The 9138-nt window shown below is 39.0% G+C and overlaps 1 pseudogene; it reads right to left on the reverse strand.

Moving 5' to 3' along the window:
- Positions 1-3577: 3577 nt before the first annotated feature.
- LOC114642035 (tigger transposable element-derived protein 6-like) lies at positions 3578-6003 on the reverse strand (annotated as a pseudogene).
- Positions 6004-9138: the final 3135 nt, after the last annotated feature.

Below are 9138 nucleotides of genomic sequence, written 5' to 3' on the forward strand. Positions count from 1 at the left end.
TGGAACATTAATTGAAATTTAATTTAAAGTGTTTGCATGTAAAATTATATATTTATGTAAAATAAATACAACATGCACTTTACACATACACACCTGAGGTGTTGTTTCTTTTATTAATTTGTTTATTTTTCCAAAATGGCAACTGTCTACAAATAAGAGGTCAGTTGCAGTTTTCTATGAGCTTGAGATGATCCTGTGCTGATGTGGTTTTATGTATTTATGGTAACAAGATTGACGAGTTTAGTGCTGTTGCAGTGTGCCCCAGAGCTGTGTACTAGCAGTGGACCAAGAATAAGACAAAGTGTAATTGCAGTGTGCATGTTTGAGTCAGAGAAGAAGAACAAAGTTGCATACATACTTAGACCAGATGATGAGCAGGTTTAATATACTTACTACTTAATGTTATGAAATTATTTCTATATGTATCAGACAGGCTGTTATGAACATAAAAAAGCACAAACATGCCATAAAATTATATTTATATTTTGACTGAAATATAGCATTATACTGAATCAAATACATTTAACTCAATGCTACATTAAAGACGAGCATGCATGGAAATATTTATATACTGTAATATAAGAAATAGAAAAATAGGATCAACATACACTTAAAAATTAATCTTCAGTAAAAAGACAAAGAGCCATTGTCCATAAATAAGAAATTGTCTTGCTGCTGGATTGGAACGAGAGCAATGAAAGATGCTGCAAGTTCCCTCCAAGCTATATTCTTCGGAGTGTGACGGAGATACCTTTCCAGGTGTTCTCCAGATCTGATATGAGATCTCTCACACTATGTACAGTGCCTGTGCGCTACAGTGAAGTTTGCGCTGCAGTGCAACATTCTTCATAAATATTGTCCCCTCTCTGACAAGGTATTTTATAAGCTTTGGTGACTATTGTATTAATTCAGTAATTAAGAAAAGTAAGGTGCATAATGAAAGATAATTTATTATGTATTCATGATGTATTCTTTTGTATTATATATTGTAAGACGCTAGGGGTCACTGTTGCCCCTTTAACCCCAACAGACAGACGCTCAGGACACAAAGTAAAACAAATAAGAAGCATTTTAATCCCTTTCTTCTTATTAATAGTGCCCAAAGCACCACAGCCACAATCTCACAGGCAATAAACACAATCAATAGAAATATCTCTCTTTACTTCTGTTCTTCCTCCCACGTGACATGCCAGATGGAGAACCCAGGTTCTTTAATCGGCTCGGAAGTATTTTGGGGCTTCCGTCTGTGTGATCCATTAGTACTTCCAGGCTATAGCGGAAAGCATGGTTCCCCAGGTCCTTCGACAGCTCCCCCTGGCAGCACTCATGGCACCCAACATGGCTGAGAAACTGAACTCCATGTCCCTGGATGCCCTGCTGAAATCCGGGGCACTGCTACACTCCAGGGAACTGCCATCTGCTGTTTTGGGGGAGGCAATGTCGACAAGTAGCTGCCTTCCCCCATCTTTCCATTTTAAGGGCATCCCAGCTGGGTTGAGGCTGCCGGCCTTCTCTGACAATACATAATTGGGAAATGACTTATAGCAAGACCAGATCGAAACTCCACATTACAGGAACATCATATATAAAATTAAAACAAGCTGGGGGGGGGGGGGGGGGGGTATAGGGGATGTCACGGTGGCGCAGTGGGTAGCGCTTCTGCCTCGCAGTTGGGAGACCAGGGAACCTGGGTTCACCTCCCGGGTCCTCCCTGCGTGGAGTTTGCATGTTCTCCCCGTGTATGCGTGGGTTTTCTCCGGGCGCTCCGGTTTTCTCCCACAGTACAAAGACATGCAGGTTAGGTGGACTAGCGATTCTAAATTGGCCCTAATGTGTGCTTGGTGTGTTTGTGTGTGTCCTGCGGTGGGTTGGCACCCTGCCCAGGATTGGTTCCTGCCTTGTGCCCTGTGTTGGCTGGGATTGGCTCCAGCGACCCCCGTGACCCTGTGTTTGGATTCAGCGGGTTGGAAAATGGATGGATGGACAAGCTGGAGGATGGTACCACTTGAAGATCAGAGTGTAAGATTCGAGCACAGTGTTATTCGAACATTATATTGAGCAGGGGTTGGTCCCCCTTGAAGATTTAAGAAAAAGGTCACTTGTACATTACATTGAGGTGGGGTAATATAATATATTAGTAACCATGCATGTGTGTTGTGTGGAAGAGCGTGAGGATAAAACAGAAATATAAAAATGCCCCTTGGCATTCAGGGTTCCAGCACATGCCCCACCCAGGTCACCCTTAACATATATGAGCTACAAAGAGACAATTATGCTTCAGATACGATTCTATTAACTTTTCCCTTTCATCATAATTACTTTCCATATAAGAATTTCCTGGCCTTTTCATGTAGCATTTACAGTAACAACAGCCAATCTAATGTTGCTTAGATTGCAATCTTTTTTTTAAGTTTACATGAGGATGCACATTTTCTCTGTAAATCAAGAGGACTGTAGCAGCACTTTGTTAAATTAGAAAGGGTGAGATATTGATTGCGGGCATTCAAACCAAGGAGAAACCCAAAGACAAAACAAAATTAGCTAAACATTAGTTAAATTTGCTATAGATCATCCTCTGCTCTTTACTAGGATAGCACTTGGATCTGAGGATTGTCTCCATTTAGTACAGTACTCTTTAACTAAGTACTACATACTATCTCAGGAACTGAACCCTTGTGTCTAACAAGTGTATCACAGAATTTTATACCATTCCTCAAAAAAGTTTCTGTGGTTATACACAGTATTCAGCTGCATATTGACAAGTAATATAAAAAGACTGCCTAACAATAATGCAAACTAATCATGACAATCACAAAAAAGTCCAACTAAAATGATAAGTTTTGAGAGTGCTTATATTATCTGACTTGACAATCAGTAAGACTCACGTGGTAAGCACATAAACATGAAGACTTTAACTGACATTGCTTTTCCAAGCAGAGTGAGTGATGTTTGTGATATAGAGCACTTATATTGGTCAAAATGCAATGTAGTGAAAGTCATGTGTAATGTGTATATACAAGCAGACTAAATTGCCATTGGTATTCCTAGTAAATCAAGTGAGATACATGCTTTAGAGGAAACTTACATTAGACAGTCATAATGAAAAAATAAATAATACTAAACTAAAAGGTAACTGGTACTCACCTTCCGTAAAATCTTTTTGGAACTGCTTTTTTAATTTAATCTACTATCATATTCTGTAGAATAATAAAACAATGGCAACAGCAACAACAACAATTAACATTTGAGGCACAATAAAGTACAATAAAATTGTAGGTTTTGCCTGCCTTTTTTAAAAGTTGATTTAATTCAAAGTATACTGGGATATTGTGTATTGACTGGATGGTGGGTTTGCCTTAGTTGCATACTCTTGTGATCCTAAGGCAAACAGAAATCATGTAAATGTTTAACACCTCATTATAAAGGTAAAATCTCGTTACAACGAATCTCGAGGAACTTAAAAAAAATTAGTTGTACTGAAAAATTTGTTATAATGGAATTCTGTTTACATTACAGTACTTTATTTTTTATGAAAATAAAATTAAACATATCTTTACTTACTTCTTTAAATAGTCTGTTACTTTTGTCTGTACAAAAATGTTTTAGTTACTGACGTTAGTAGTGCATCTTCTACTTGTTTCAAGGCATCATAAATGTCATCATTTGCCACATCTGAACATGTCAGTAAATTTTTGACACGCTCGAAAGCAGCCAAAGCTTCACCAGCACTTGTTTTCTCCTTGGTAACTACAGGTATATCTTCTTTTTCATTACTATCACTATCACTCACTCCTGGAGGTTCAATGTTGGTCACACTATTCAAAATTTCTTGACCAGTCATCTCACTTGTGACAAGTACCTGGTCATCAGCGGTGACGAAGTCATTGAAATTGATCTCTGCAGGGATTCCAGATGACCTCCGTGCAATGGTAGCCCACAGTTCACGAATTCATGTGTCTTCCACAGGATCTTTCTCATCTTCACCAGTTTCTGGGTTGAAAGCCATCTTAATTATGCCACTCTTTTTGCAGCACTTTACAATTATGTCCTTCGTGACACACGACCAGGCACTAGTGATCATTTCTATGGCTTCCTTCACGTTAACTTCAGGCTCACTTTTTTCGCATACAATGTTGGCAAGTATTTTATGCAAAAGCGTCTTCCTGTAATGTACTTTCACATTTCGAATGATGCCTAAATCCAGAGGTTGAAGAACGGCTGTGCAGTTTGGTGGTAGGTACTCTATGCATACATTTTCTAAGCGAGGAATGACACTGTGTGCTGGACAGTTGTCAATGAGCAGCAGGATTTTCTGATTCTTCTTTTTCATGTCCTTGTTAACCTGTTTAAGCCATTCTCTGAAGACTGGGGTAGTTATCCAAGCACGCTTGTTGGCTTTATATTCACACGGGATAAACGTCACATTTTTAAAACAACGAGGCTTCGCCGACTTCCCAATGATAAGTGGCCCAAAATTTTCTGTCCCAGAGGCATTACAACAAAAGAGAGCCATAACCCTTTGCTTCAATTTTTTGCCTCCGCGACAAAGATCATACCTGGCAACCAAGGTGGAGTGTGGTAGCAGCTTATAGAACAGGGGTAGGCAACGTCGGTCCTGGAGTGCCACAGTATGTGCAGGTTTTTGTTCCAACCCAGTTCCTTAACGAGAACTCAATTATTGCTGATGAAGCACATATTGCTTAAGTGACATTTTAATGCTTCATTTTAGTGGTCTCGCTTGTTAAGGTTCTCCACCCTTAATTGCTTATTTCAATCTTAAACTGCTGCATTCAGTGTTTTAATTGCTCCTTATTAGCAATAAGATGTAAAACAGGGGTAGGCAATGTCGGTCCTGGTGAGCCGCAGTGGCTACAGGTTTTCATTCAACCCAATTGCTTAATTAGAAACCAATCATTGCCAATCTCAGACCTTATTTAATTTTATGGCTTGTTAGTCTGTGCAATGTAAGGCTTTTATATCGTAGATTTTTTTCCTTTCCAAGGATATCATCCAAATGATTTGAACCCTAAAACATCATTTTCAGTCTGTCACATTTTTCTATTAAGTGTTTTATTAAATCAAACCGTGCATGATGAACACACACAGATGTAATTGGAAAAAAACTAGCTGGAGAACTGCTGGCTGCTTTGTCTTTTACATCTTATTGCTAATAAGGAGCAATTAAAACACTGAATGCAGCAGTTTAAGATTGAAATAAGCAATTAAGGGTGGAGAACCTTAACAAGCGAGACCACTAAAATGAAGCATTAAAATGTCACTTAAGCAATATGTGCTTCATCAGCAATAATTGAGTTCTCGTTAAGGAACTGGGTTGGAACAAAAACCTGCACATACTGTGGCACTCCAGGACCGACGTTGCCTACCCCTGTTATAGAACATCCCTGTCTCATCGGCATTAAAACATCGTCAGGACTGTAGAGAGCAATCAATTTTTAACTTCACTGCCTCTCCATTCGTTTACTGTCTTGATTGGAACTGCCGACTCTTCACCACAGATTGCTTTTGCTGTGATCCCAAAGCGATCTCGAAAGCGAATCAACCATCCCCAACTGGCAGCAAAGTCTTCATGCCCCAAGACAGTAGCCATTGATTTTGCTTTCTTCTGGATGAGTGGCCCAGTAATCGTAATGTTCCTCGCATGAGCACCTTGGAACCACATAAAAACTCCTATTTCAACATCTTAAAACGCTGCAGTTTGCGCTGGGGCCCAAGGTTTGCTTCCTGAGATTTCTCCTTGATTTTTGTGCGGTGTTTCAAAAAGGTTGAGAGTGTTGACAGTAAAATTCCAAATTTGCTGGCAACTTCTTTTTTCTTTAAACTGGAATCAAGAGCTGCAAAAATCTCAAGCTTTTCTTCTAAAGTGAACTGCTGTTGCTTTTTCGATTCGGCCATTTTTTATTGAGGGCAATCGAAAAACACAACAGAACAAACAGAGCAAAACTTTAGCACAACTTTTAACAGCAAAGGAAACTCTGAGGAACTTTTACAATGTTTCTTGTCAGGATGTTTCTACGGAAGTGAGCTGCAAACGCAGAACAGCTTAAAGCCTGTCAGAACAGCTCAGAGCAGGTCTAACTGCGTTTCTTAAAGAAAAAACTTCACAAAGTAAGCAGCTCTTTTGGTATTCCAAGGCCTTTTGGCATTTCCTTGTAATGAAAGTATCTGCTGTATGTATTTCATAGTAACGAGATTTCTATAGACTCTGACATATCGGAAAACTGTCGGGACCATAAAAATACTTCGTTGTAATGAAAATTCCGTTGTAAAGATATTCGTTATAACAGAATTTTACCTGTACTTTAAAATTGCACCTTATGAAAAGGATTTAGGATTCATAGTGGACTTTACACTGTCAAGCTATATAACATACTGATTAGACCTCACCTTGTATACTACAAAAGGACATAGTAGCATTTGAAAAAGTCTGGAAATGGGTGACTAGGCTGATTCCAGGGCTACAGGGGATGAATTATCAGGAAAGATTAAAAGAGCTGAGCCTTTTCAGTTAAAGCAAAAGAAGATTAAGAGGAGACATGATTTGAGAGACATGAGTATTTAAAATTATGAATGGAATTAGTATAGTGGATTAAGACTGTTATTTTAAAAAGAGTTCATCAAGAAAATGGGGACACAATTGGAAACTTGTTAAGGGTAAATTTCACACAAACTTTGCAGAATTGTTCTTTACACAGAGAACCATAGAAACCTGGAATAAGCTACCAAGTAGTGTGGTAGACAGTAGGGCTTTAGTCAGTCGGTCATCATCCAACCCGCTATATCCTATCAGGGTCATGTGGGTCTGCTGGAGCCAATCCCAGCCAACACAGGGAGCAAGGTAGGAACAAATCCCCGGGAAGGGCGCCAGCCCACTGCAGGGCACACGCACATACACACCAAGTACAATTTAGGATCGGCAATGCACCTAACCTGCATGTCTTTGGACTGTGGGAGGAAACCGGAGTACCCGGAGGTAACCCACGCAGACACAGAGAGAACATGCAAACTCCACGCCGGGAGGACCCGGGAAGCGAACCCAGGTCTCCTTACTGCGAGGCAGCAGTGCTACCACTGCTCAGTAGTTCTTTAGCGACTCTTAAATCTAGATTTGAAGTCTTTAGAAGAATTAAGTGGATAGGTCTGGTGAGCTTTGTTGGGCTGAATGACATGTTCTCATCTAGATTGTACTAATGTTCTAATTTCATATAATTTTGTAATTATTTAGGGTAGTCAGTTAATTTTAGAGATGTAAATTAATTTATAGTTTATGGAGGGTTGCATGGCAATGTTACCATTATATTGCCACCATCTCTTTAAGTTATCTGTTATGCTGGTGGGTTAAATAGAAAGTTACTCTCAGGTAAACTGTATTGTTCTGCAAAAAAAAGTCTTTTTCACTTCTGTGACACAGGTTAGATCATTTTAGAAATATATGAAAAGGAATAAAGGCCTGCTATTAAAGCCCAGTTACTACATGTTTTTCTCAGATGTTGTGCCTTACAAGTGTCTTTTTCTTGTCTCTCATGTCCACATGTTTTTTATATACGGATTCTCCAATAATGTCTCCAGTCTGCATTGCGACCTGTCATTATGAGCTGATGAATTTGCAGATGACCTTCATTATAAGGAATTTGAAGTCAGCATGTTGCTCATTATTACTAGCATAGTATGAAAGTCCACCGCAATAGTGGTTGGGTGCTCCCCAATCTTTAATAAGCATTTACAACAGAACCTCAAATTCATCAAATTGAAGTTTTTCTTTTATTGCAGTTGTTGAACATTAAAAAAAAACATTAATCCTATGCCCACATTACAGGTTGTTGTGATGTGAGATTTTGCATATAAGTTGATAAATATTTTGTATGTCTTTATTTGTAACTTAGGCAAAACTGAGTCCGGAAAGTGAATTTTATGAAAGTTGGGGGAAGTGCCTGAAACAAGCTTGATAAATGTTTCTCTGCTAGAGTCTCTCTCTCATCCCCCACACAAAGCCAGGCTGCCTAACTGCCAAGCTTTACCTTAACATATGGTTTGGGGGGCAGGTGTGAAGATGTTCTATCCCCCGCATTGGTATGAAGTATGGCTGTTTGGAACTGGCTTGTATCAGAAGCCTTTAACTGCTATGACGTCCTATTGGCTCTAGGGGTTGGACAGAAAATCTATAAATTTGCTCACTCACTCCCTCACTCTCTCTCTTACCAAACTGATGAAGAAGCATCTCACACCCACCATGAACTGCAAAGGATAACACAATGAAGAGTACAGCTCGGCAGCCATATTGAGACAGGCAATGCGGCCTGTTCTAAAGAAAGATGACCACAAATGATACCTTAAGTAGAGACATTTTAAGTAACTAACAAGTCTGTGTGCCGCCTGAAGCTACACATCACCATTTATCAGGTTGTATGGTTGCCAATATTCAAATGTACTTTGCATATTGCTATTATTTATGAATATTACCAACAATACATTGTTTAAATTGTAACTTAACTCCTGCTTGTCTTTTACTACACCTAATTGCCTGAGGTTATAGATGTAGAAGGGAAGGTGGGAAGAAGTTATATGGTACAGTACCTTATAAACAGTGGTAAGTCTGGGAGATTTGAGGCATTCTGACAAAGGCTACATATTAATAATACAAAAAAGGGGAAAGTAGAGTAAAATATTACTCTACCAAGACAAAACATAGGTAAAACTGACTCTACCTTGATTTTTGCCTCCTATCTAATTTTTAGTTTTTAACTGTTTAAACTATTTTTGTGACTGATCCAAATCTGATATGACTACAGAGTGTATATCCTGAATGAGCAAAAGTAATTTTGTCAGAAAAATGCAAACTAATAGACAGATGCTGATTTCCATGTTACTTCAGATTGTTGCAGGACATCTGTAAATTCTTAAACTTGTGATGGCAAACATGACAAAAAGGAAACAAAACATCATAACTGTTGGTTTTTGCACATTTATCGCTGCTGGTGCTCTGTACATAGAAACAACTGGTGAAATGGAGAGGGGACAGGACAGGTGAGAGTGCAACGGAAAGGGTTTGGATGCAAAACAATTGTCATGAAAGTAATGCAAATCCTTTCTGAAAAGTTTTGACTCTGCAAGTTTTGCTGA

The sequence above is a fragment of the Erpetoichthys calabaricus genome, chromosome 3 (assembly GCF_900747795.2).
Source record: "Erpetoichthys calabaricus chromosome 3, fErpCal1.3, whole genome shotgun sequence".
NCBI classification, from domain to species: Eukaryota; Metazoa; Chordata; class Cladistia; order Polypteriformes; family Polypteridae; genus Erpetoichthys; species Erpetoichthys calabaricus.